The following is a 26,491-nucleotide window of genomic DNA, read 5'->3' as shown; positions in this document are numbered from 1 at the left end:
GCACAAACCACAGCACTGAAACCGCCCTGATCGCTTGCACCGACAAAATCAGAAGTCTCCTTGACCTGGGTGAAGCAGCAGTACTGATGCTCCTCAATCTCTCAGCAGCTTTTGACAGTGCATTCCACCACACACTTATCAAGAGTCTTCACCACATTAGAAACCAAGGAGACACCCTCAAAGGGATCACCTCATTCCTCAGCAGAAGAACCCAGAGAATCTGCCTACCACATTTCAGCTTAGAACTTAAGAACATCATCTGTGGTATCCCTCAGGGCTCGTCCTTCAGCCCTACACTGTTCAACGCCTACATGACCCACTTGGCCAACATCGTCAGAACCCTCAAAATGAAAATCATATCCTGTGCTAACGACACCCAGCTTATCCTCTCGCTATCAGAAGACGCCTCCACCACGTTGCCCATCTTCTGCAGGTGCCTGATGAGCATCGCCAACTGGATGAAAGACAACTGCCTACAACTCAACACATACAAAAACTGAAGTGTTCATCTTTGGAAACCAACACCTCCCAATGGAGCGACGCATGGTGACCTTTTGAACTAGGACCCTCACCCACTCCGACAGACCATTCCCGAAATCTTGGCATCATCCTGGACAGCAAGCTCATCATTAAAACCAGATCAACGCAGCCTCCTCTGCCTGCTTCCTCACTCCTCGCATGCTTAGTAAGATCTTCAAAGGCTCCCCGTCAACTTCAGGCGAACCGTCACTGAAGCCGTAGTAACCAGCTGGCTGGACTACGGCAACGCACTCTGAACAGGAATCACCTTGCATCTTCTGAAGAGACTGCAAACCATACAGAATTACGTGGCCAGCCTCATCCTCGACCTCCCTAAGCAAACCCACATCACCCCTGTGAGAAGTTGGCCCGATATGCAACGTTCGCTATTCTAGCGACCGCTATGTATCGTTCCAACGACCCTTATGGTGTTTGGTTGTAAGTCAACCTTATAGACCAGCTATCCTAGTAGCGTGGATACGAGCAGTCTAAGGCTAAAGACTCGAGAGGGCGCGTTAAGCCAGCTGTTTACCACACATGTACCCCTCGAACTCCAAGTGAAAGGACACCACACAAGTGTTATGAAAATAAACAGGATATTTATTAAGAATCACAACAGCCCTGTACTCTTTATGAGGACAGGGTACTAAGCACAAACCAAATCTCTTAGGAAAATACTTCAAGTGCACAATTAAAACAAGTGTCCGAGGACACGGAAAGTTTAAGGTCTCGGGCGGACCCGATAAGGCAAGTCGGAAGCGAGGGACTCGGGACCCTAGAGTAAAGAGGCTATGCAGGCACCGAAATGCCGAGTTACCTAGCCACGAGGGCTGCGGCTGCACAAGTCTTACAGGCGTCGGGGTCTTCGCTGACGAGCCAGGAGCCGGAAGAAAAGGAGTTGCTGGCCGGCGACCAGTGATGAATAGTTCGTAGAGATCCAAGCCTGGATCAGAGATCGATGATACCTGAAAGCAGAGGGGACCAAGTTCGTACTACTAGCCAGTAGTCGGAGGGTACCAGGAAGGCACCGGTTGGCCGTCACCTCGACCAGGTGAGTGGGCGACGCTAGGCTCTGCAGTCTCACGGACCAGGAGGCGTTGTCGGCGACCACGGTGGAGGTGCGAGCTGTCCCACGAAGGATGATGCTGTCGGCGTCGCTGGGCCCAGGATGGGGCAACAAGCCTTGGCAGATCTCAGGGCCACGGGGTGGGCCTAAGATGGCGTCTTGAGTGGACCAGGAGGGTCCGGGGTGCTTCTCGCAAAGATGGAAGCAAGGGCCAGTCTGGAGCAACCAGACCAGCAGTGATGATTCTCGGATGTCGTCACAGAAGGGCACAAGCCAGCGGCGAGTGACCAGACAACGTGCTGAGCAGCGAGCAGAAGGGCCCCACGCAGATCGTGGAGATGCTGGGAGACTGCACTTCGGTGCTGGAGCGGCTCAGGGTCGGGGCTTCTCGGACCCCAGAGCACTCACCAGGGAATTGCTTCGATGGTCGTGCTGGTTTAAGAGCGTGCAGGTTCTGATGATGGCCGGTCCCTCGAGGTCTCGTCGCACCCACAGATCACAGCTGAGCTGATGACGTGGGTAGAGGTCAGAGGTGCCAGGGAAGCCGGTTCTCGTCGAGCTGGGCCGTCGGATCCTTGAGGAAGGACTTGCAGCAAACCGCAGAGTTCTTAGTTGGTGCCCGCTGATGCAGGGTGACTACTCCTTAGTCACAAGGGAGAAATCTTGAGAAGAGTCTTGAAGTCCTTTCGTAGAAAGTATTCTTGATTCAAAGATGATCTAAATCTGGAAGGGTCCCCGCTCCGGTCTTTATCCTAAAGAAAGGGGTGGGTACATGACTAGGTCCTGCCCTAAGGGTGGGACCAGGAAGGGGGGTAGTTACGCCCCTCTCCCCTGCCGGGCTTTCCCCAGGCCAGGGCTGTCGCCCCTGGAACTGGTTCTAACCGGCAGATGCGTAGTGAGCACCGGGGTGCCACTCCGCAGTCACCTTCTCGCCAAAGCCCTACCTACCCAGAATACACAAACCCTGTCTGGGACGGTGCGAACAGCGCCCTCGACAGGAAACCCTTTGTCCAAGTGCTCCTCGCTGGAAGGACTCCCAGCAGCAGGAGGTCAGACTTGTGTCTGTGGTGGCAGCATCCATTTTGTGGAGCTGAGGCTTCAGTTAACTTTAACCGGGGTTCACAGTTACGTACATGTCGTGTCCCTCTAGAAGGGTGGGATACTAACCTCATCGCCAGAGTTGGTGAGAGGGCAGCACCCCGATTCGTATGACACCTTACTCGACATGTCTTGATAACGCGATACCGGAGTTACCGATATGGTACGCGTTATCATGGAACAGCTATTGGGCCTTGATCCCGCAAGCTGCAGCCGGGCTCGGCTCGGGCCTGAACCTAACTCACACGAGCCCACGCACTCTGCCTTCAGGATTGATAAGGCCTGCCATAGGAGTGACTGATAGGAACTCGAGTGTCCATTGTATGGTTAGATATAGGGCTACTATACCTAAAGCGAAGGGTGGTTACACGTCTTCGCCCCAGCTGTCGTGCAGCCAGTTGTGTCAAATTTGAGAGGCCAGCCAGGGGTGGCATAATACATGCTGCAGCCCCTGGCGGCCCTGGGTACACCTATGCCCTGCGTTACGGGGTCTGATAAGGTGGCCCAGTACCAATTGGTAAATGCACCTAGGGTACATATCGTAATTTAGAAAGAGAACAGCCAGGCTGTGGGTCTGATTAGCAGGCCCACAGCCAGAGAAAGTCGTAAACCAGTGAAACAAAAGCAAAAAATCTGGGTGATCATAGGATTGCAGACCCTACTCTCCTACATGACCCCCCCCCAAACGTCGGAACACTAAGCTAACCTTGACCAGGTGAGTCTTCTTGTTCTAAGTGGAAATATCTGGAGAGCCCATCGGCATTGCCATGATCAGTACCAGGTCTGTGTTCCACTGTAAAGTCCATCCCCTGTAGGGAAATGGACCACCTAAGCAGTTTGGGGTTTTCACCCTTCATCTGATTTAGCCACAAGAGGGGCTTATGGTCGGTCTGAATCTTGAAGTGAGTGCCAAACAAGTATGGCCTCAGCTTCTTCAGGGCCCAAACCACAGCAAAGGCCTCCCTCTCAATAGCTGACCAATTCTTCTCTCTAGGGGTCAGCCTTCTACTTATAAAAGCAATGGGCTGGTCTTGACCATCAAAATTCAGTTGAGAAAGAACAGCTCCCACACCCAACTCAGAAGCATCTGTTTGGACAATGAATGGTTTGGAGTAGTCCGGACTCTTGAGGATAGGCGCCGTGCACATGGCCTGCTTTAGGTCATCGAATGCTTTTTGACAGCTCGCTGTCCACTGAACCTTTTTTGGCATTTTCTTGCTTGTCAGTTCGTTTAATGGTGTCACGATGGAACCATAGTTCCTGACAAACTTCCGGTAGTATCCAGTCAGGCCCAAGAAAGCTCGAACCTGAGTCTGGGTGATTGGAGGAGCCCAGTCCCTGATTGACTGTATCTTGCTCTCCAGTGGCTGAACCTGGCCTCCACCTACAAGGTGGCCCAGGTATACAACCTGTGTCTGCCCTATCTGGCACTTGGTGGCCTTGATAGTGAGACCTGCGGCTTGCAGTGCCTCTAACGTCTTCCGCAGGTGGACCAGGTGATCCTCCCAGGTGGAGCTAAAGACAGCGATATCGTCAAGATACGCCGCGCAGAAGTCATCCAGCCCAGTAAGGACTTGATTCACCAACCGTTGGAAGGTGGCAGGTGCATTTTTCAGACCAAAGGGCATCACCACGAACTGATAATGCCCACCAGGGGTTGAAAATGCGGTTTTAGGCTTGGCGTCCTCAGCTAACCTGATTTGCCAATACCCAGCTGTCAGGTCAAACGTACTTAAGTAGTTGGCCGAAGCCAATCTATCGATAAGCTCGTCTGCCCTTGGTATTGGGTGGGCGTCAGTCTTAGTGACTGCATTGAGACCCCTGTAGTCTACGCAAAACCTCATCTCTCTCTTACCACCCTGGGTGTGAGGTTTCGGCACTAGAACTACGGGACTAGCCCAAGGGCTATCCGAGGGTTCAATGACTCCCAGCTCCAACATTTTCTGCACTTCACTCTTGATGCAGTCTCTAACGTGATCAGGCTGCCGGTAGATTTTACTCTTCACGGGCAAGCTGTCACCAGTGTCAACCTCATGGGTGCACCAATCGGTCTGACTGGGTGTTAGAGAAAACATATGTCTGAAAGACTGAAGAACCTGTTTACAGTCTCTCTGTTGATGTTCGGAGAGGCTGCCACAAAAGACAACACCATCTACCGATCCATCGTCAGGATTCTGAGTGAGCAGGTCGGGGAGAGGGTCACTCTCCTCCTCCTGTCCCTCATCTAGGGCCATGAGCAAACTCATGTCCTTCCTGTCGACATATGCCTTGAGCCTGTTGACATGAAGCACCCTGTGGGGGCTCCGGGGAGTTCCCAGGTCGACCAGGTAGGTGACCTCTCCCTTTTTCTCCAGGATGGTGTAGGGCCCGGACCATTTGTCCTTGAGTGCTGCTGGGGCCACTGGCTCCAACACCCACACCTTCTGTCCGGGCTGGTAAACAGTCAAGACAGCCTTTTGGTCATGCCAAGCTTTTTGGAGTTCTTGGCTGGCCTTAAGGTTTTCAGATGCCTTTTCCATGTACTCAGCCATCCGCGAGCGGAGGCCGAGCACATAGTCCACTATGTTGGTTGCAGGCTTTTTGAGAGGTCTCTCCCATCCTTCCTTCACCAAACACAGGGGTCCCCTTACAGGATGCCCGTACAAAAGTTCAAAAGGGCTGTAGCCAACCCCCTTCTGTGGGACTTCTCTGTAGGCGAACAAGAGGCAGGGGATCAGGACGTCCCATCTACGCCGAAGCTTTTCCGGTAGTCCATGAATCATCCCTTTTAGGGTCCTGTTGAATCTCTCAACAAGCCCATTGCATTGTGGGTGATAGGGTGTAGTGAACTTGTAGTTAACACCACATTCCTTCCACATAGCAGTTAAGTAGCTCGACATAAAGTTTGCACCTCTGTCGGAGACGACCTCCTTAGGGAAGCCCACTCTGGAGAATACTCCAACTAGGGCTCTTGCCACAACAGGTGCTGTAGTGGTCCTAAGGGGAATAGCTTCAGGATACCTGGTGGCATGATCCACTACCACCAGTATAAACTTGTGCCCTGATGCTGTAGGTGGTTCCATGGGACCGACGATGTCGATCCCCACCCGTTCAAAGGGTACCCCCACCACAGGCAGTGGTATAAGGGGGGCCTTCGTCGTGCCACCTGACTTACCACTGGCTTGGCAAGTGACACAGGAGCGGCAAAACTCCTTGGTATCTTCGTTCATGTGTGGCCAGTGAAAGTGCGAGACAAGCCTGTCCCACGTTTTCGTCTGGCCCAAGTGACCTGCTAAGGGAATCTCGTGGGCCAAGGTAAGTAGGAAACCACGCTGAGACAAGGGTACAACCAGCCTCCTGGTCATGCCAGGCTTGGGGTCTCTTGACTCAGTGTACAGGAGTCCATCTTCCCAGTATACCTTGTGGGTACCTGTGGCGTTCCCAGCAGCCTCAGCAGCAGCCTGCTGTCTGAGGGGTTCAAGAGAAGGGCAGTCTAACTGGTCCTTCCCCAGGTCTTCCCTTGAGGGTCCCCCTGAACCCAGGAATTCAACTTGATCAAGTTCGAACTCCCTAGGCTCAGTTTCCCTCAGTTCCTGTAGGTCAGCCTCCTCTGAGACTTGATCCACGACCTGGGGCAAGGGGGAAGGCGCAGCCTTAACCCTACCGCTCTTTTTCTTGGGAGGTGTCTGGTCCACTGTTCCAGGATCCAGCACCTGTTCAGTGGGGCATTTCCTGACCTGTGACCTGGTCACAGCGAACACATGTGCTGGCAAGCCTAACATTTCCATGTGAGTCCGGTGCTCCACTTCTGACCATTGTGACGACTCCAAATCATTGCCCAACAAACAATCCACTGGGAGGTCTGGACTAACTACAACCTTCTTTTGGCCAGTTACCCCTCCCCAGGAGAAAGCTACAATTGCCATACTGTGATTGGTAGTGACATTGCTTGCATTGGTCACCAGGAATTCCGTACCTGGCATGATCTGTCCAGGGTCCACAAAGTTAGGCGTCACCATGGTGACGCTGGCACAAGTGTCCCTATAGGCCTGAGCCATCTTTCCATTTATGAAAGGCGTCTGTCGGTATTTGCCCAAGGTATTGGGACTTATGTCAGGGGACACGTCCGCGTCCCCTGTACTGACAAGGACAGCCTGAGTGAGTGTGCCAACTAGGTTGTCACGCCCCTCAGAACCCAGGGTTAACCCTACTAAACCCTTGGGAGGCGCACTACCACTGCTGACTGTACTAGGGGGCACAGGTGCCTTAGGGGCTGCAGTGGCAGGAGTCTGCCCTCCTCCTTTCTTGGTGCACTCACTAAACCAGTGAGATTTACTTTTACAGTACTGACACCATCTTTTGGATTGGCCTTCTTTCTTCTTTTGGGGAGCCTGACCCCCACCCTCTTTGGGTTGTTGGGGACCTGTCGAAGACTTCTGGTCATTTTGTTCCCCCTTAGAATCTTTACCCTTCTGGTCTGCTTTCTTCTGACCACCTTGATTCTGGCCCTGGTTCTGTTTAACTGTCGTGCGAACCCATCTGTCTGCCTTCTTTCCCAATTCTTGGGGAGAGGTCAGATCCGAGTCGACAAGATGCTGATGCAACAACTGGTTCTGACAATTGTTTAAAGTTTGTTCTCTCATCATCAAATTATACAATCCTTTGTAATCAGTAACCTTACTGCCCAGTAACCAGCCCTCAAAAGCCTTAGTGGCACAATCGACAAAATCAGACCAATCTTGAGACTGCGTTTTCTGGGTATCCCTGAACAGCACCCTGTACTGCTCAGTGGTTAGGCCGAACCCTTCAACGAGTGTATTTTTCAAGACTTGGTAATCGTTCGCATCCTCTACCCTTGTGGTGAGGAGCTTGTCTCTTCCTTTTCCTTCAAAGGAGAGCCACAAGATAGCTGCCCACTGACTCTGGGGAACGCCCTGCACAGTGCAGGCCCTCTCCAAAGCAGTAATCCATTTGTGGATGTCGTCCCCTTGTTTAAAGGGGGGCACTATCTTCCCAAGGTGTTTCGTATCGAAACTCTTTTCCCTATTGCTAGGTACATTGCTGCCACCAGTGGGGACTACCCCACTTAACTGTTGCTCTCTTGCAAAGGCAAGCCTCTCTTTGGCCAGGGCAAGTTCTTCCCTTTCGATCCTTAGATTAGCTGCCCTTTCCTTAGCTTCGTACACTCTCCTCTGAGGGGACGTCATCCCTCTCTGAGACGAGTTGTGAGAGCCATTGGTTTGAAGGGATCTGCCAGAGCCTCTCGACAGAGATCTGGCTCGTCCGTTCCCAATGTTAAGCTGACCTGATAGTGGCCCCAGGGGTCCCCCAGTACCGCTATCATGTTTGCTTAAGTTGGACCTGCTTAGTCTGACGACTTCTACCTGTCCCTTGTCTGCCTCATCCCCAGAGAGATCCTCATCCTCATCTTCCTCCCCATCTTCGTTCTCAGTTGCGAGGTGGATGAGGTCAGGATCGTCTCGGGTTCCCTCGAGGGGAGGCATGTCTCCTTCTGGATTAGAATGGCTAAGAAGCTTCTCAGCCTTTCTGGCATCATAAGTCTCGAGGAGACCAATCAGAAAGGAGGTGGTGGGGTTAGCCCCTTGCTTAATCTTCCTAGAGGTACATACTTGTCGTAACTCATGGAAGTTAAGCGCAGTATATCTTGAAGGGATGACCTGTGGAGGGTCAACTGACACAAGGGGAGACTCAGAGTTTCCTCCTTTGTCCGACATACTGCTTCTAGTGTGGCGTAAGTGATGCACCTACCTACACTATGTGTTTCCCTACTGTTCCCTTGCTAAGAGTTGCAGCCAAGGTGTGCTAAGCCTTGAGGAGCTACAACAGCTGGTTCAGTAGAACTCAGAGTATTCTAAGCTTTAGTTATATGTACTAACAGTACTTATGCGATCTTTCAACAAGATATTCTTAGGATACGTGTGGTAAAACAACAGCAAGCTCAAATCCCAACCGCTGCTCACCAATGTGAGAAGTTGGCCCGATATGCAACGTTCGCTATTCTAGCGACCGCTATGTATCGTTCCAACGACCCTTATGGTGTTTGGTTGTAAGTCAACCTTATAGACCAGCTATCCTAGTAGCGTGGATACGAGCAGTCTAAGGCTAAAGACTCGAGAGGGCGCGTTAAGCCAGCTGTTTACCACACATGTACCCCTCGAACACCAAGTGAAAGGACACCACACAAGTGTTATGAAAATAAACAGGATATTTATTAAGAATCACAACAGCCCTGTACTCTTTATGAGGACAGGGTACTAAGCACAAACCAAATCTCTTAGGAAAATACTTCAAGTGCACAATTAAAACAAGTGTCCGAGGACACGGAAAGTTTAAGGTCTCGGGCGGACCCGATAAGGCAAGTCGGAAGCGAGGGACTCGGGACCCTAGAGTAAAGAGGCTATGCAGGCACCGAAATGCCGAGTTACCTAGCCACGAGGGCTGCGGCTGCACAAGTCTTACAGGCGTCGGGGTCTTCGCTGACGAGCCAGGAGCCGGAAGAAAAGGAGTTGCTGGCCGGCGACCAGTGATGAATAGTTCGTAGAGATCCAAGCCTGGATCAGAGATCGATGATACCTGAAAGCAGAGGGGACCAAGTTCGTACTACTAGCCAGTAGTCGGAGGGTACCAGGAAGGCACCGGTTGGCCGTCACCTCGACCAGGTGAGTGGGCGACGCTAGGCTCTGCAGTCTCACGGACCAGGAGGCGTTGTCGGCGACCACGGTGGAGGTGCGAGCTGTCCCACGAAGGATGATGCTGTCGGCGTCGCTGGGCCCAGGATGGGGCAACAAGCCTTGGCAGATCTCAGGGCCACGGGGTGGGCCTAAGATGGCGTCTTGAGTGGACCAGGAGGGTCCGGGGTGCTTCTCGCAAAGATGGAAGCAAGGGCCAGTCTGGAGCAACCAGACCAGCAGTGATGATTCTCGGATGTCGTCACAGAAGGGCACAAGCCAGCGGCGAGTGACCAGACAACGTGCTGAGCAGCGAGCAGAAGGGCCCCACGCAGATCGTGGAGATGCTGGGAGACTGCACTTCGGTGCTGGAGCGGCTCAGGGTCGGGGCTTCTCGGACCCCAGAGCACTCACCAGGGAATTGCTTCGATGGTCGTGCTGGTTTAAGAGCGTGCAGGTTCTGATGATGGCCGGTCCCTCGAGGTCTCGTCGCACCCACAGATCACAGCTGAGCTGATGACGTGGGTAGAGGTCAGAGGTGCCAGGGAAGCCGGTTCTCGTCGAGCTGGGCCGTCGGATCCTTGAGGAAGGACTTGCAGCAAACCGCAGAGTTCTTAGTTGGTGCCCGCTGATGCAGGGTGACTACTCCTTAGTCACAAGGGAGAAATCTTGAGAAGAGTCTTGAAGTCCTTTCGTAGAAAGTATTCTTGATTCAAAGATGATCTAAATCTGGAAGGGTCCCCGCTCCGGTCTTTATCCTAAAGAAAGGGGTGGGTACATGACTAGGTCCTGCCCTAAGGGTGGGACCAGGAAGGGGGGTAGTTACGCCCCTCTCCCCTTCCGGGCTTTCCCCAGGCCAGGGCTGTCGCCCCTGGAACTGGTTCTAACCGGCAGATGCGTAGTGAGCACCGGGGTGCCACTCCGCAGTCACCTTCTCGCCAAAGCCCTACCTACCCAGAATACACAAACCCTGTCTGGGACGGTGCGAACAGCGCCCTCGACAGGAAACCCTTTGTCCAAGTGCTCCTCGCTGGAAGGACTCCCAGCAGCAGGAGGTCAGACTTGTGTCTGTGGTGGCAGCATCCATTTTGTGGAGCTGAGGCTTCAGTTAACTTTAACCGGGGTTCACAGTTACGTACATGTCGTGTCCCTCTAGAAGGGTGGGATACTAACCTCATCGCCAGAGTTGGTGAGAGGGCAGCACCCCGATTCGTATGACACCTTACTCGACATGTCTTGATAACGCGATACCGGAGTTACCGATATGGTACGCGTTATCATGGAACAGCTATTGGGCCTTGATCCCGCAAGCTGCAGCCGGGCTCGGCTCGGGCCTGAACCTAACTCACACGAGCCCACGCACTCTGCCTTCAGGATTGATAAGGCCTGCCATAGGAGTGACTGATAGGAACTCGAGTGTCCATTGTATGGTTAGATATAGGGCTACTATACCTAAAGCGAAGGGTGGTTACACGTCTTCGCCCCAGCTGTCGTGCAGCCAGTTGTGTCAAATTTGAGAGGCCAGCCAGGGGTGGCATAATACATGCTGCAGCCCCTGGCGGCCCTGGGTACACCTATGCCCTGCGTTACGGGGTCTGATAAGGTGGCCCAGTACCAATTGGTAAATGCACCTAGGGTACATATCGTAATTTAGAAAGAGAACAGCCAGGCTGTGGGTCTGATTAGCAGGCCCACAGCCAGAGAAAGTCGTAAACCAGTGAAACAAAAGCAAAAAATCTGGGTGATCATAGGATTGCAGACCCTACTCTCCTACAACCCCCACCTCATGTAGCTCCACTAGCACCCTATTCAGATGAGATGTCAATTCAAGATGCGGATGTACACCTACAAAACCCTACACAACCGAGAACCACCCTACAACAACCACCGCCTGAACTTCCACCAACTTTCCAGACACCTGCGCTCCAGCGCCTTCCTCTCCCTTGCTCACACTCAACAAATCAGTCGAAGCAACAGTGGAGGACGCGTCTATTACTATTGCTCAGGAGGTCAAATAAAATCATAGCAGATTCAAAAAGCTCTCGTACAAAAAAAGAGCGCACGATGTGTACATCTGTTTAGCTGCGCTATGAGGACGAATATTCAGCAATAACGCTCCCATACATCCAGAAAAGCATCTAAAGTCACCTTGTTGCTCCCCTTCCTATCAGACATACTTTTAAAGCATTGTAGAGATGGTTATGATGCTCCCAACGTTCAAATAATCCTGGACTTACTTTTGCAGGGCCATCGGTATGCAGCAATACTTATGGGTCTATAGAAGTATTTTAAGGAAATATTAAAAAAGCAAACTTGGGTGCTTCTTCGCGCGATGTACCATTAGTCCGGGCGTCCCGCCCTTCCGTGGTTCTTTAAATAAAAGGCTTCGCGGCCTCGGGAGTGCGGAAACTGTCCCTTTTCGAAGTTTTCTCAGTATACATTTATTTACACTGCTGTCCCCTTTAATCTGCCGGTGATTTCGCCGCACCCGATGCCCCGGAGAGGCGAGGGCGCGGGGGCCCTCCGCAGACGCATCGCGCTGCCTGGGCGTCTATCACTTTGTGGGCAGCGGTATTTTGGGCGCAGGGTAGGGCAGGGCTGTGGGGTGATGCTGCCGCGAGGGAGGGTGGCCCCAGCCAGACGGCCGGGGCTGAAATCAAACCAGAAAAAGATCAGAGCGCATTTTTAGAAACCCACCGGAGAGGGGGGAAATAGAGAAGGCAAAGAGACCACCTGTTGTCGTGAACACAAGACGGCGTCGCCTCGTTTAACGAGGACCCCCGACACCCGTCCCAAACTCCACACGATGGCAGGTTCCGTAAGATTCAGGGGCGTGGTGTATGTTGTTTCTTCAGGTGGGAGTCGTGTGGCCACCAGTTCTGCCTGCCACCCAAGCCCATCTCCCATCACCATCCTCACCCCCCCCCCTGACCCCCCACCCACATACACACGCACTTGTCTCCTCCTCCACCCGAAGTTATTTCAGATGAACTGTAAAGAGACAGAAATACCCTGAAAGTTGGTCTATAATTGGACGGGGCTGTCAGTCTGCGTCGCTTTTCTTCTTCTCGCTACATGTGGTCGGCTTCTGAAACTCAATGCCCCGACGCCCCCTCCCTCAAGAACCCTCCCTCCCCTTCTCGCCCCAGCGCTTTCCCTCTGCGCTGTCCAGCGCTCGCCTATTTCACTTTCAGTTCCCCTCCCGGTGGCACCACGGCTCTGTGTCCCTCCTCCGCACCGGGTTCTCGGCCGCCGCTCCGCTGCCCCCCTCCCGCCCCTGGAAGTCCTGGGATGTGTGACCGCTGACTTTCTCGCACCTCTCCGGACACCTTCAAGCGTCCCTGGGACTTACTGCACCTTGCTAGCAGTCGCAGACCTTTGCAACCTTAGGCATTTTATATATTGTTTGTTTTATTCATGCAATCCGGGACCTGGATATTTTGGCTGGTATAGGACGGGTTCGAATTTAGGTAAGGTCTCATTTATTACTGTATTTACGTTGTTGTGTGGGGAGTAATATTATTTACAGCGCTTAATGTTACACTTTTTGCTCTTCTAGGCGTGTATGTAAGAGGTGTTACATCACCCGGTTGCATGGTGGTTGGGGTATCTATCGACCTCGGAAGGATGAAACGGCGAGTTCGCCTTTCCTTGATTCTTCTAACTGCTACAGGTTCACCAGAGAGCGTTTAAAGAGATAAAATATTGTACACAAGATACACACCTGAAGTAAAGAGTTTAACGCAGCCCGTTGTAAATTTCATGCGATAGTGGTATGGGCAAATGAACTGGAAACCGAAGTGGCGAGATAAAACTTTGAGCGGAGTTTTAGAAACACGTTTCTGAAGCAGACGGTTCTATGTATGTATGCCGGAGAGAGATAGATGCCTTAATGTAATTTACCACACAGACCTTATTATGGTAATGCAGGTGTTTTTTGGCAGACATTGGTGTAGGGCCACGCTGTAACAAAGGCTGGGTGGAGGGTTCCAAATCCCTGCCTTCCTTGGGGGGGATGTTTTGTGTGCCGTGGGTCACCCCTTGGTGATCCGGATTCAGAGAGTGCGGCCTGGCTTTGTGCGTGCTGGCAGGGGTGTCGCGTGAATGGCGGCAGGTGCCGGCGGGCTGCCATGGTTGGCTGACCTCCTGAGTCACTGCCAGCCCATTGGCCCCACGGAGAGCCATTTAGTTCCTCACAAGTGACAGATGTGCTCGGTGCACGCCAGCCTGCTAGTTGTGACGTGCCCCCCGCGTGAGGGCGCAGGGGGCATGGAGGGGCGAATGCCTCTCTTTGTTGAGTTCGTGTCCCGCCGGTGAAACCCTCCCTCTGCGTGAAAGAGATCTCCACGCGGTGCCCCTGTGCCACCCTCCAAAGTAACCTGGATGGCATGTGCCATTTATGGAGCCTCACAGGGGACCACCCTGGCAAAGGACGCAGCTGCTAGCAGCAAGTGGTCTTTAAAAACGCAATACATATTTTTTTCTGGAATTTAATTAAGTAGTGGCAGGATTAGCAAACTGGGGGGGGGTCGTTAAAGCTTTGCCCCATATTTACTAAGGAACAAACAGGTCTCCTACATACAAGGTCCCTACACAAATCCAGTAAATGCTAAACCAGCTTAAGTGCACTTTGTAAAACTACTACTATGCCCAAGCTCTGTCACACAGTGTGACCTTTAGCACACAATATTCTTTTTTATCCCAAAACTACTCTTTTTGTTTCTGAAGGAGGGATTTAATTAAGCTATTTTTATTCAAATAAAACACATTTTAATAATTTTATAGTACAGATCCAGTAAAAAAGGTAGCATTTTTCATATGTTTGATTAGGCAGGAACACACCCAAAAAGTTCACACTAGTAGTTTAAACTCACTATTTCCAATCATGCATCTTTACTGCTGTTCATCTGTAAAGCTGTAATCATATATATTTTTTGTATTTTGCTGCTTTCACGCCGAGACTATATTATGCATAGGGGCCCATAGGTGCTCTTGAACACACATTGCGCCACCTGGCAGCTCTGCGACACGAGCTCAGAGGATGCTGCCACTACGGTAGCTCGGATTCTAGTCTGTAAACTGAGAGGCGGGAATAAAGCAAGTGTCAAATGCAGAACAGTTGTAACACTCAGTGATGGTGTTCACCCGCTGGGCCATCCAAGTGTCCCTCGCACAATGGAATATGAGCCATGCCCATAAGGTCTTAGGCTTCAGCCGATCACATGGCATCTGTAGACACCACACTCTTATCTCTAACCAAATGCTTCCAGATACCAAGATTGAGGAGGCCCAGCCCTCGCAGGTGCCATGACATCTTCAAGAAGATGAAGAAGTTAAAGTCAACCCGGAAGCAGTTGTGGAGCGTGGCTCCTTTCACTAAGCTCACTCTTGGCACTAAGTGGACCTGTAATAAAAGTGGTGATTTAACTCATATGTCTGGGTGGACTGTACATAGCTTCGAGCTTTCCATGTTGGTGGCTAAGGTCAGCGCTTGGGTGACTGAGCAGGGTGGATTGGAAAGAGAAGCTCGCCGCCGGCTGTTAGACTAGGGCCGCTCCCCCTCAGGCACCATGCCACAGTGGGGTGCAAGGGTAGGTGGGTTTGAACTTCAAGTAGCCGGTCTAGACTGTGCCTGTCTTTGGAGCAAGCCTCGACCCTTGACCTCCATACAAAGCTTCAGCAGAGGAGCCTCATGCTCTAGGATGGATCTTGTACGGACCATAAAGATCTTTCAACCCTCCACGGGGATTTGTGGACTGAGTGAAGGATCACTCCTGATAGAGGAAGCTCTCACCATCGCTCCCAAAGACATGCCTGCGCAGTTCTTCACTTTGATACCCTCTTCAGCCAACTGGACCTCGATTCATTCATTCTTCACTACATGTGTGAATGAGCTGGGCCAATAATTTCAATTTGACTCCACGTGTAGGTAGGAGAGTGTAGTCTGCTGAACTGACATTAACAATACAAACCAAGGCATAATTCCTGTTATTTGCCAAGAACAATAAATACAGTACAAACTTGGCTCAGTGACATGAAACTTGATGGTTTCCAGCCCCATCTTTCACTGAACTGCAAGTCACTTGGATTCCGCTGGACCGCAGCCGCACCCTCAGGGAACACATTGCCCAAAAACAAATAAGGCTGGTACCAGCTCTCTGTTCAAAAGAAAGTCAAACAGTTTCTTCCAGAAAGCGAATTCAATACCACTGTACAAACCGTCGTACTCTTGCATATGAGTGGTGGTAATGCCCTACTCCATGGCATCCTAGATGTAAAGCTGGCTCCCCTAAGGGGATCCTACATGCCACAGCTTGTGTCATCCAGGGTCTAAAAAATATGATCACATAAGCCCTCTCCTCCTGTAACTCTGCCGGCTCCCCTTGGTGTTCCACATCATCTTCAAAATCAGCAGCATCACTTACAAAGCCATCATGATCAGCACTGCCAGTTATCTTTCAGACGAGCTCACCATCTCTGTGGGTTGTAGACACACCCGCAGCCAGGACATTATCAGGCTGCAGGCTAGGAAGTGTGAAAAATAATTAAAAAGAATGCAGGCGGGCTTTTCCACCTAAGAACCCAGGATCAGGAACAATATCCCTGTATCCATCAGGAGTGCTCCGCCTCCATCGCTGCTCCAATTTAGGAAAGAGTTGTAGACGCACCTGTTTAAAGAACACTGTATCACAATGCATTAGCCATTGTCTGCCCAGACCCGTCTCCTCTTAGTCGGTGACTTTAAGCTTGTCTTTGACGATATACAGCGTTCCATTGCCTTTTGGCTAGGCCCACGCTACAGGAATACTTTCTACATACATATATACAGGGCTCGAGTCAGGGTACCACGCGGGTGGACGGTATCCCCCCACTTGTTTTTCCGGGGGGGACGCCGTCCCCCTGCCAAAAAGCTGGCCTTCACTCTTTGGCCTCTCTGGGAGGAGGCGCTCGGCACCTTTTGTGATGTCATTTCCTGTTGTGACATCACTTCCGGTGACAGCGTCCCCCACTTCTTTTATTAGGACTTGTGCCCTGCATATAAACATAAGTACTCACTCTCTGTCATTTACTCCAGGGCCTAGGCTGTACAATGCTGCTGCTTAGTCGCACGTTCTTAAAATATACATAGATTCGTTGTCTGTCTCTTATATTTTCAGAGAGCATAATGCCACTGGGTAGGATGTCAAAATTGAGATTTCAAGTTGTCACGGAAAACAAGTCTAAATAATTGAAATGGTGTCATGAGATTATGGAATTTGTAGAGTGATGTTAAGGTATTGAATCAGAAACTGCAAAGTGAAGCTTAAATCTCTGCATCTGGGAACAGATCAAAGCTTCCAATTTAGGAGTAGTGACAAAAGGTCATTTTTCAGAGTGGCAGGAACTGTCTCAGACTGCAAGGAATGCAGACCTGTTGAATGCAGGAGGTGAGAAGCAAGAATAGATATAATCACAGCTGTGTGTGGAAAGACATGTATTACTAAACAGTTCTTGCGAGGACCAGATGACAGGACTGATTATGGGAAGGACTGGGAACATCATGGATGTGCACAAGATTATGGCAATTCATGCAGTGACCCCAAAAATGGCCGCCACTATGTGTCTTTGGACTTTTGCTTCACATCAGAGAGGCGGAAACAGAATGTCTCATTTCGTAAAGGTGGGCGGAGAGCCACCACGTGCTGCCAGGTGATTGTATGGTGCACACATAGTTTCTTAATCCCTTCACAGAGCTCATTTGAATCAAGTGCTTGAATATCATTTGTGCGTTTAACTTTTGTTAATCTTCTAAAATATACACTTATTTCGTTACATCCATGGTTAAATAAGAAATGCACCCAACCTGTATTCCACTTCATGCCTTTCTTCCATCACCGAATACTTCCTGCCTATTTACCTCACTTTGGCAGATTCCATGTCATCCCTGCTTTGTCGGTTTATCACTGTATTCCTATCTTTTTCTTTCGTCTCCTTTCTTCTCCCTTTTCTGCCTTTCTATCTCCCACTCTGTGTCGAGTCAAATGAGAAAAAGTAAGTTGTGGTCGCCAAAAAGGAGTACGGATGCCCGCCACCTGCACAAGTTAAATAGTGTCTCAATGGGCTAGGAACCACTTCTAAGCGCTGCATCCCCCAGCGTATACTGTATGCGACAGATATCAGTTCTCTGTGTCTCGATAGACTGAGCAGGCTTGAGGGGCCCTTTCTTAAACTGCAGAGAGTGTTGATGGATCTGCGGTCCCGAGGGGCTGCATTCCACAGGCGCGAGGAGGCAGTGTGCTGAGTCAATGGCTTGAGGGGTGCTGGGTTTAGTTCGGACCTAGAAATATGAACATGCAGAGGCAGAATGGAGGAATCTGAGAAACCACAGGCACAAGCCACTGTCTATCCTTGGGCAGCACGTACATTTTTACTTTTATTGGTAGGAATATCCATATTTCACTTTTCTTGAGTGTGGACTGAGTAGTACTGTCAGATGCTAATTTGAATAATTTTTATGATGTGTATGATCATATCTTTGATCGAATAAAGTGATATATAATCATTTGAATAATCTTTTCCCAGGCCACTTACTCTGGGGATGAAAGAAAACAGCTACAACAGGTAGCTCATTTATGGTGACGTAGTCAGAGTACATAAAGATGTCACAGGTGTGAAGCTAACCAATCAGAAGGCAGCACTAAGCGTCACTATTGGCAGCAAACTCCAACCCATCAACCATATACCCAATCATATCGCATGACCTTCTGTTATTGGGGATGGGTGTTTTTTTTAGGCCAAAGCTGCCACCTTTGGAGCTGGAGAATCAGGTTCGAGTCCCGGTGTCGGCTCAACATCCAGGGACTCTGGGTCAATCACAATCTTCCTGTGCCTACAAAAAATGAATTTGACAATTGAGTAATGTGACTGATGCCAATTTAAAGTGCTCCAATGCCTTTGGGCCGAGTCTGTGCTATATACAACTTAAAAAAAAGAAAAAGAGTTGGGGCCAACAGCCCCTTATGCGACTTTGAGACCAGTTCGCAAAATCCATGAGAGAAAAAAAAAGATTGGACATGTGCTCTTTATGGTTACTCCCATGATTATATATGCCACATAACTAGAATCAAGGGTGTATATTTTCACCTGTATAGACGTGTGTCTCTAAGGTGCATTTTCATGGTGGGAAACTACTTGTTAATGCATGAATGTCGGGATTTCTAGAGCGCAAGGCTACTCCGAGGAGTGTCCGGCTGCTAATTAAGAAAGTAGGAGAATGCAAAGAGACAGAATTAGAGAGCGAAAAGCCACGGTTTAAGGTGCTTTCTGAAAGACCATTCATTGTTCATTTGGCGTAATTCGAAGGCATGTTGTTCCAAGTTTACGGGGCTAGTAGGGAGAAGGATCTTTGATCGATTGACCCATGGGGCCTCATTTATGAGGCTGTGCGTCACTTTTACGCCGCCGGTGCGTCACTTTTTGTGACGCACCACTGGCGTAAAAAATGCGCCTTGTTGCGCCATATTTACAAAGTGACACATCTAGGTATATGCGTCACTTTGTAAACCCCTGCGCAACATTATACCTGTGCCAGGTATAATGTATGCAAGGGGGGCGTATTGACGCAAGGAAGGGTCGTAGAAGTGATGCAGTGAAATCTATGAGATTTCACTGCGTCACTTTTAGGACGCCGTTGCGTAAAATCTTGCACCTGCCTCACAGCAGGCGTAAGACTGACGCAGGCCCTTTCACATGGGCTTGCCCCATGTGAAAGGACGCATTGCTGGAGTTGCGTCACTTTTGTGACACACTCCAGCAATGCGTCACTTTTGCGCCATACAGATACGTCAGAAATACTGACGTAGCTGTAACTCCTTGCGACATGATGCGTCATACATTAAATATGACGCATCAGGAATGTCGCAAGGAGTGCGCACTGAGAGGTGATGCGTTGCTGCTTTCACGCAGCGATGCGTCATTTCTCATAAATGAGACCCATGGAACTTGGGCATAATGGCGGAGGGAAGAACACAAAGTTCTTAGGGGAGAGCAGAATTGAATCCTGAATGACAGATATGCCAGTCCAGACTGCTGCAGAGCTCTGTGCATAAGAGTCCGGATTTGAAACTGGACCCTTTTTTTAACAGAAAAACACTGAAGGTTCTTCAGATGAGACGAGATCTTTCGTGAATACTCACAAACTCGCAAGTTTGTGGTTGTTCAGCAATATATGCTAGTGCACCCATCCGCAAACAGCAACAAACACCCAGTTTTTCACAAAATTTAACAACTTGTACATAAAATTAGGCAAATAGTTTTAAATGTGGCTTGCTTATAAAACACAAGAAACATTAGAAATTTTAATTCAAGGGCATAACTCGTATACATTATGCACTTGAAATAACCGACAGGAGATGGGTTTGAGCAGAAAAAGTCACTTGGAAAGACATTTACTGTTTGAACCAGGCTCTCCACCAGCAAAAGAAATGAAGTGAAACTTGCATTCTGCACAATTTCACTAGTTCAATTTAAAACTTGTTCCCTCTCCAAGTAGATTTACCCTCTTCAAACTTGCAGCATACTGGTGGTGTGATCTGAGCAGTTCCCATTTCTGAGGGCCCCTATTCATCCTTCTTGCTAATGCTTTGTTTGTGCACCAAAGAGTTAGGTACACTAACAACTTTGTGATTGGGACCTATATGTGCTGAAGGAAGAGTTTGAATCGCTGACTTGCGCGGTACTAACTGTCCATGTGATTACGATGAAGTTTTAAAGTTCCAAACGTGACTTTTATATCAGGAATAGGCACGGTTATGTCAAATTGGCTTTTTTTGGGGGAAAACTTTGTAATGGAATAACTATAATTAGTAGTGGAGTGCTTATGTGTAACTTAAAACCCAGATACTAAAGTAAAAATAAAGTGACAGTTTAATCCCGGACCCCTACCTGGGTCAGGTAGTACTATGTTTTAGCATGTCTGATCCTAATTGTAAAGAGGCGACCACCCTGTGGACAGGGATGACTGTATCCAACAAGGCAAGGCAAGCAGCCTTTTGTTTAGAAGGACCCTCACTCACCACTAGTTGGTGACATGCTTCTTCATTGGGTCCCCGCTGGGGTGACCGAATGCCACCCCAGCGTGCTACAACGCCTGAGTTACAGCGGAGCGGGTTTGATGGTGAGTGTACTAGTGATTAAACTCAAATGAGTGTGCAAAATACGTGAGTGCAGAATTAAAAAATACAAGGTTAAAACCCAAACAAAATATTTAATGCGGGCCAACCTGTATTAAGGTTAAAAACGTGAAGGTTGGACAACCAATGGTACTATATTAGGAGACCTGTGTCCTTAATTACAATAACTGGTCAACATGTTTCTGCTGTCAAAAAAGCGGGATCGCACAGCATTCGTCAGGACCACACCTAAATGGCACTCCGGGGGTATGTACGCGCTAAGGTACACCCTCCCGTGAGGCACTTAATGTGAAAAATACAAAAATTAAATAGTAAAAGAGAAATTACTCACGGATATTAACCGTGCCGGCACACTGTAGAGTACAGTAGCCTAAAGGTACAAATCATTAGAAACTCGTAGACTTCCTGGGTCAGGACGGCTTTGGGCAATATTCACGCCGCGTCCTTTCAACGCCTGCGACTCCCCGCCCAGCACCTACATTCAGGGACCGCCGTCTGCCCGAAGAGTTCACTCAACTTCCCTAATTTGTTTTCAAGTTAGTTCCCACAAACCACCGAGTACACATCAAACTTGATTTGTCTACTTTTCCTGAGGGGTTCTCTAACAGAATATTGTGGGCAGAATATTGCCAATCAAAATGTTGTGGCCTAGATTCCAAGGACAACAATGTCTTGACATTATGTTTAATTGGGTAAATATAGGGCTAGTAGATTTAACATTGCATATATGTACCTTTTTACTATATATATCCAAGGTATGTGGCTGTAGAGTTACGAATATTACATTTATAGTTACCTATGTAGGCATACCTTTGCAATATTTTGTAGTTTATGTTTAGGCCGCCATTTTATTGTGCCACCTATTTTATCCCTCAATATCCTGGCCTACAGCTCAGTGAGGGCCCATCCCTCACAGAATTATAATAATAATGACATATTCCATGTTAAATATGAATAGTTTATTAGTCTGAAAATATTACATGGACCCGCCCGGCCCACCCATGATACGACACTGAGCACCTGTGCCTTCAACCAAAGAGGAAGAGTGGTACGGCCTTAGAGGTGAGCGTATTCCCCTATACAATCAGAATTATGGATCGCTTGCAGGAAAGCACAATTCTTCTTGAATTCAGTCAATTTCTCTGAAGAATTATATTCAAGAGAAATAAGGCACATGCAGTGAATACCACCTGTGCAGATGTGTTCTTCCATTTGACTTTTAGGGACCGGTGTGCACTCTGAATATCGAATCCAGAATATCGAGGACAAAATGCTGAATCCAAAATATCAAAAGGTAAGTAAGTATCGTTTTCCTATACCTAACTCCACATATGTACCTATGTAATAGAATTCTTCAGGGTACCTAGATGCTGAGTTAGGAATAGTAATGCTATAGTTCCCTATATTCACTTACCATCTGGTATTCTGTCCCTTGATCTTCTGTCCACGATATTCTTGTATGTCGATATTCTGGGGGTCTATGTTCAGTAGTTCAGCCTTGGAGAGGGGCCGGCTACAAGGAGTAACTCGTTGATGTTAGACTTGGGAAATTCGAGCTCTACCCCTTGTGTAGTGATTTTGGGTGGAGGTGGTAGGACGAACTTTGTGTGTATCCCCTGCCTCGTTCTTGCTGTACACATGGCTGCAACACTAGAACAATAATGCAGCAGCACCCCCTCCATTAGGGCATACGAGCATCGCCCTCCTGCAGCGAGTGCCGCAAAAGGTGAAAAATAAAATGGTAATAAAATAAATGTATTACCATTTTACTTTTTACTTTTCCCAGCCTGAATTGTGTTTGGTGGTCGGCCGCTGCTGCTGATTGGCAGCAGGGAGTGGTGCTCGCTCCACCAGTTCACAGTGCGCATGTCACTTTGGCCGGATGTCTTGGGAAGGCCAGCCTGATGTGTGCAGTATAAACCTCTTCACCCAGATGTCTAAGACAGCTAGGTGAAGAGCAGGCATACGTGAGCCTCGAGGCAGTCAGCTCCAGCCAATCCTGGCTCTGCTCTCATGCTGCTAACATTATCAGCAGCAGTAGAGCAGCGTTCGGATTGGTGTGGAGAACTGCTGCAGCCTGCAGACCAGCAGCGGCCAGTGCAGGAAAGCGCGGTGGGGCAGGGCAGGGTGGGGGGGAAAGTTGACAGACAACGGAATATGGAAAATAAAATACATAAATAAATACATCCTATTCCGTCATCTGTCAACTCCCCCTCCCCAACGCCTAGCCCCGCCCCGCCCACCAACCCACACCGCTTACCTGCCCTGGCTGCAACTGCTGCAGACCAGCGCCGAGGGACTGAAGCAGGAGGACCAGAGGCGAGCCAGTGCATACATTGTGTGACTACATTTTTTAAAAATTATTCTTAACCAACTGATGCACTGTAAGACTCTGCACTGACTTCAGCCTCAAAGCCAGTGGTTCGTTTACAAACTCTGTTTATATAGAGCCATGACTGACAGCTTTGGCGTTGACCAGGCATTGCTGGACAGTGGTTGCCCCACCAAACATTTAGGGTGGCACCGCCACTGTAGTAATGTGCGATCCTGAGAAAACCTACTACCATTACAGTTCCTATATCTGACAATGTCAAGTGCACTGAGCAGCATTTGATGATGCAGAACCCTCTATATGAAGCATTCTGGAGGGACTTACAAGTATCTGTAGAGAGTTGAGTTTGCAGAGCTGTGATCTACGAATCTCTTCATTGTTATGTCTGCGTTGTACTTACGGGTTGTGATGTCATGGACATAGAAAGCATTTTTCTCCTACTGTGTGCATGACTTTACAAGCAGCATCTGGAATGTAAACAGAACTTTGTATGCAGATATACTGTTTGATAACATCAAAGCATTCTCCTGGACTTTTTTCCACTTTTCCATATTTTATGGACACGTATTTACCATATTATGTTAAGGGATCTGCAATCACAGAGAATATTTGGAGGGTGGGGCTAATTTTGGCATTTTCTGAAACTCGCACAATTACCAGATTTTGAAAGCCTCCTGTGTGCTCTTGTTTATAAAAATGTTATCTAAGTTCTTTGAGAGCTTCCTCCGAGCTTCAAACACCTGGGGGCATATTACCAAGGGCCTTATCGCTGCTTTAGCGGGAATTTTTCCAGCTAAAGCGGCGATAATTTTATCGTCCTATTACCTAGCTGTCGCTAACACCAGTTAGCGACAGCTAGTAGGAGATAGCGATCATCTTTGGGCCCACTTTGCATGTCAGTGATATTTATCGCTAATGACATGCAAAGTGGGCGTGCCAAGATGTTAGCGACTTGAAACAGTCGCTAACATCGCTATCTCCTATTACCTACTTTTGGAAATATTCGCGCTAAGCGTGAATATCTCCAAAAGCTAACACCTGCCCTGAGAAGTTCTAAGCCATGTTATCCAATGGTAGGTGGATAACATAGCTAAGAGCATTAGCTCGCTAATGCATGAATATCGCTGACTTTCCAGCGATATTCATGCATTTCAGCCGATTTTTATCGCTTTTGAGATAAACCTTGATAATAGCAAGGTTTATCTGCGATAAAAATCGGCGGAGCTCGGCGATATTAATATTGCCGCTAAGCCAACATAGCGATAATTATCGCTAGTTGATGGTAACATGCCCCCTGTAGCGTTTAGTTTTCTTGTCGTGCAGTTCTCAGAATGGCTCAGTGGCTTGATGCACTAAAACAAAGCCTTGTCCTTCCAAACTCCTGGTGCACATTAGTGAGTAGTGAAGTGAACCCTGCACCCGTTGTGCTACACATCTGACCGCTCACAGCACATGGGGCTAAATTACATTAAGAGATCATTTATTGTCTGTGCTAAATGGTCAAAAGCTTCTGTTTTTACTAGAAGTCTGACCTCTTAGTTTGTACTTCCATACATGTCATATTTCCCCTGTATGGTTCTCTCATTGTTACTTCTAGTGCTCTTTGACTCTTAGTAGTAAGGCATGACTTGGTGTTTCCCAAAAAGTTAGCTCATGGGAGCCAAGTGGTGGCTCCAGTCCCGATTCTGGGCTGATGTAACACGCCTCCTCCTCTATGAGCTGGCGCCTAACCACAGCCTGGCTAGTGCGAGGTTTGATTCTCCTGCATCCTGTTATGATCATACCCCGCAGTGGTTACTGGACGGTCGGTGAGTGTTGCGTGTTGTGCAGGTTCCTGGAAAGCATTGCTCGGCATCGGCTCCAGCTTCTCTATCGCAAGTCATTGCCCGCTTCCACTGTAGCCCTCTTCCCGCCACTTAGTGGGGACTGCCAAACCCCATCTCCTCAGTTAAAGCAAACCAGTGGTGTGCAGCAGTATGTGCAATGACTTGCTCAGGATTTCAGCCTGTATCCTCTTAACCTCCAAAGCCGTGTAGAAGATCTTCTTATGGCCTATTCCATTATTAAGAGAGGAGGTTTCAAGAATAATGAGCTCTTAAAGTTTGCCTCTAGGAATTTCTCTGGAAGTAAATATGCTGCTGAATTTCCAGCTTGTTTAAGGTGACGATTTCCCTCGTGAACCCAGGTTTAAACTCAAGTTGTGTCCTATCCATGTGGGATGAACAGACCCAATTCACAGGTCTCCTGTTGGTTCTCTTCTCTTAGTAAACAGGCAGAGAGAGGAGTTGATCACCGGGATGACATGATGCTGTATTAAATGGATTTATTCTGCCTCTTCATTAAAATGCCTCTTGTTTAGTTTAATGTCTGTGTGCAAATGTGTGTGTCAGCTTATCCTAATATTGTGGGAGAGCAGGTCGGTAGCCAAACTAACTTAGGCTTTCCCTATCTGAATTATCTACAGAAGCTGTAACTTGTTTCAAGGAGGGATCACTGTGTTTGAAACAGACTGTCTGACATAGATTACTCAGGAACCCTGCAGACCATAAAGAATATGTGTAATTAAGCAGGCTGATTTCTTGCTAAAATTGCTAACCACTTGTACGACCACGCCGAACATACGTGGGGTTTCTATGTGACGCTATTTACCTGAGAAAGAAATGCTGACCTGTACATATGTTCTAACCATGATATTGACTCCCATAATATTACTTACTTAATGCGCCATTATGCCAGCTGGCATGTAAGACAGCAACAAAGGACTTCCACTGCTGCCTGTGTTGGGCATGATTCTGTATGTCGTTCTAGCTGTGGTTCAGGGCCTTCACTTCTGCTTCCACAGTTTGCCTCCAGGTGTTATTTGGCCTACCTCTTTCACTTGCCTTCTGGGGTCCAGTGGAGATCTGTCTTTGTGATGGAGTCTTGTTCTCTTTTGATGGTGTGTCCTATCAATCTTTTTCTCATAATGATGGTGCCCATGCTCTCTTGCTTGCATCTGGTGAGCAGTTCCTGGATGGAGATGGTTAGTGGCCAGAAAATGCACAAGATTCTTCTCAGATTATTAAAGGCTAACCGGTGAACATTGGGCAAGTAATTATAGATTAACTATTGTTATTTACTATTAACTGTGCTGGGACCATAGTTTAGACTCAATTCTAAGTCACTAACTTAACTCTGAGAACCACAAATCCTTTCAGGATTTTTACTTTGTGAATCTGAGAGGAAATGGAATAAGTGCAGGAACACGTATCAATGAGCACAAAGTTGATCTATCTCCTATTAAGGTACTATGATAGGAGAATTTGTGTAGCGTTACTATCCATGATGAAGCACTGAAGCACTTTGTAGATTCATAGCACACTATATGAGAGCCCTATCTTTGCATTGTATTTACGCATAAGGGTTGCAGTTTGTCATGCTGTTTTCATGGCATGTCACTCATTTTGCAATATGTTATCTCATGTAAATTTATGTGAGTCCTCAAATATGAAGGTTACAATTGTATTTCGAGCTATACGAGATCTTTCACACCATTAGAATGTTTTACCTTGTAGTGGGATGTGCATAGACCTACTCCTTACGGAGTGCTGAAGCACTTTGCGCATGAGTAGCAAGCTACCCTGTGGGATACTTACAA

General features: G+C 48.6%; 1 protein-coding gene across 1 annotated transcript in view; it reads left to right on the top strand.

Moving 5' to 3' along the window:
• The first annotated feature begins 12,685 nt into the window (after positions 1–12,685).
• COL22A1 (collagen type XXII alpha 1 chain) overlaps positions 12,686–26,491 on the top strand; it is a 994,625-nt gene continuing 980,819 nt past the window's right edge. Inside the window, exon 1 of the mRNA XM_086966258.1 lies at positions 12,686–12,821. The gene's annotated coding sequence lies outside the window, so the exon portion shown is untranslated. The remainder of the gene's footprint in view (positions 12,822–26,491) is intronic.

The sequence above is a fragment of the Lissotriton vulgaris genome, chromosome 4_1 (assembly GCF_964263255.1).
Source record: "Lissotriton vulgaris chromosome 4_1, aLisVul1.2, whole genome shotgun sequence".
NCBI classification, from domain to species: Eukaryota; Metazoa; Chordata; class Amphibia; order Caudata; family Salamandridae; genus Lissotriton; species Lissotriton vulgaris.
Note: the sequence above shows the minus strand (reverse complement) of the source record. Positions and strands in the feature narration are given on the sequence as shown.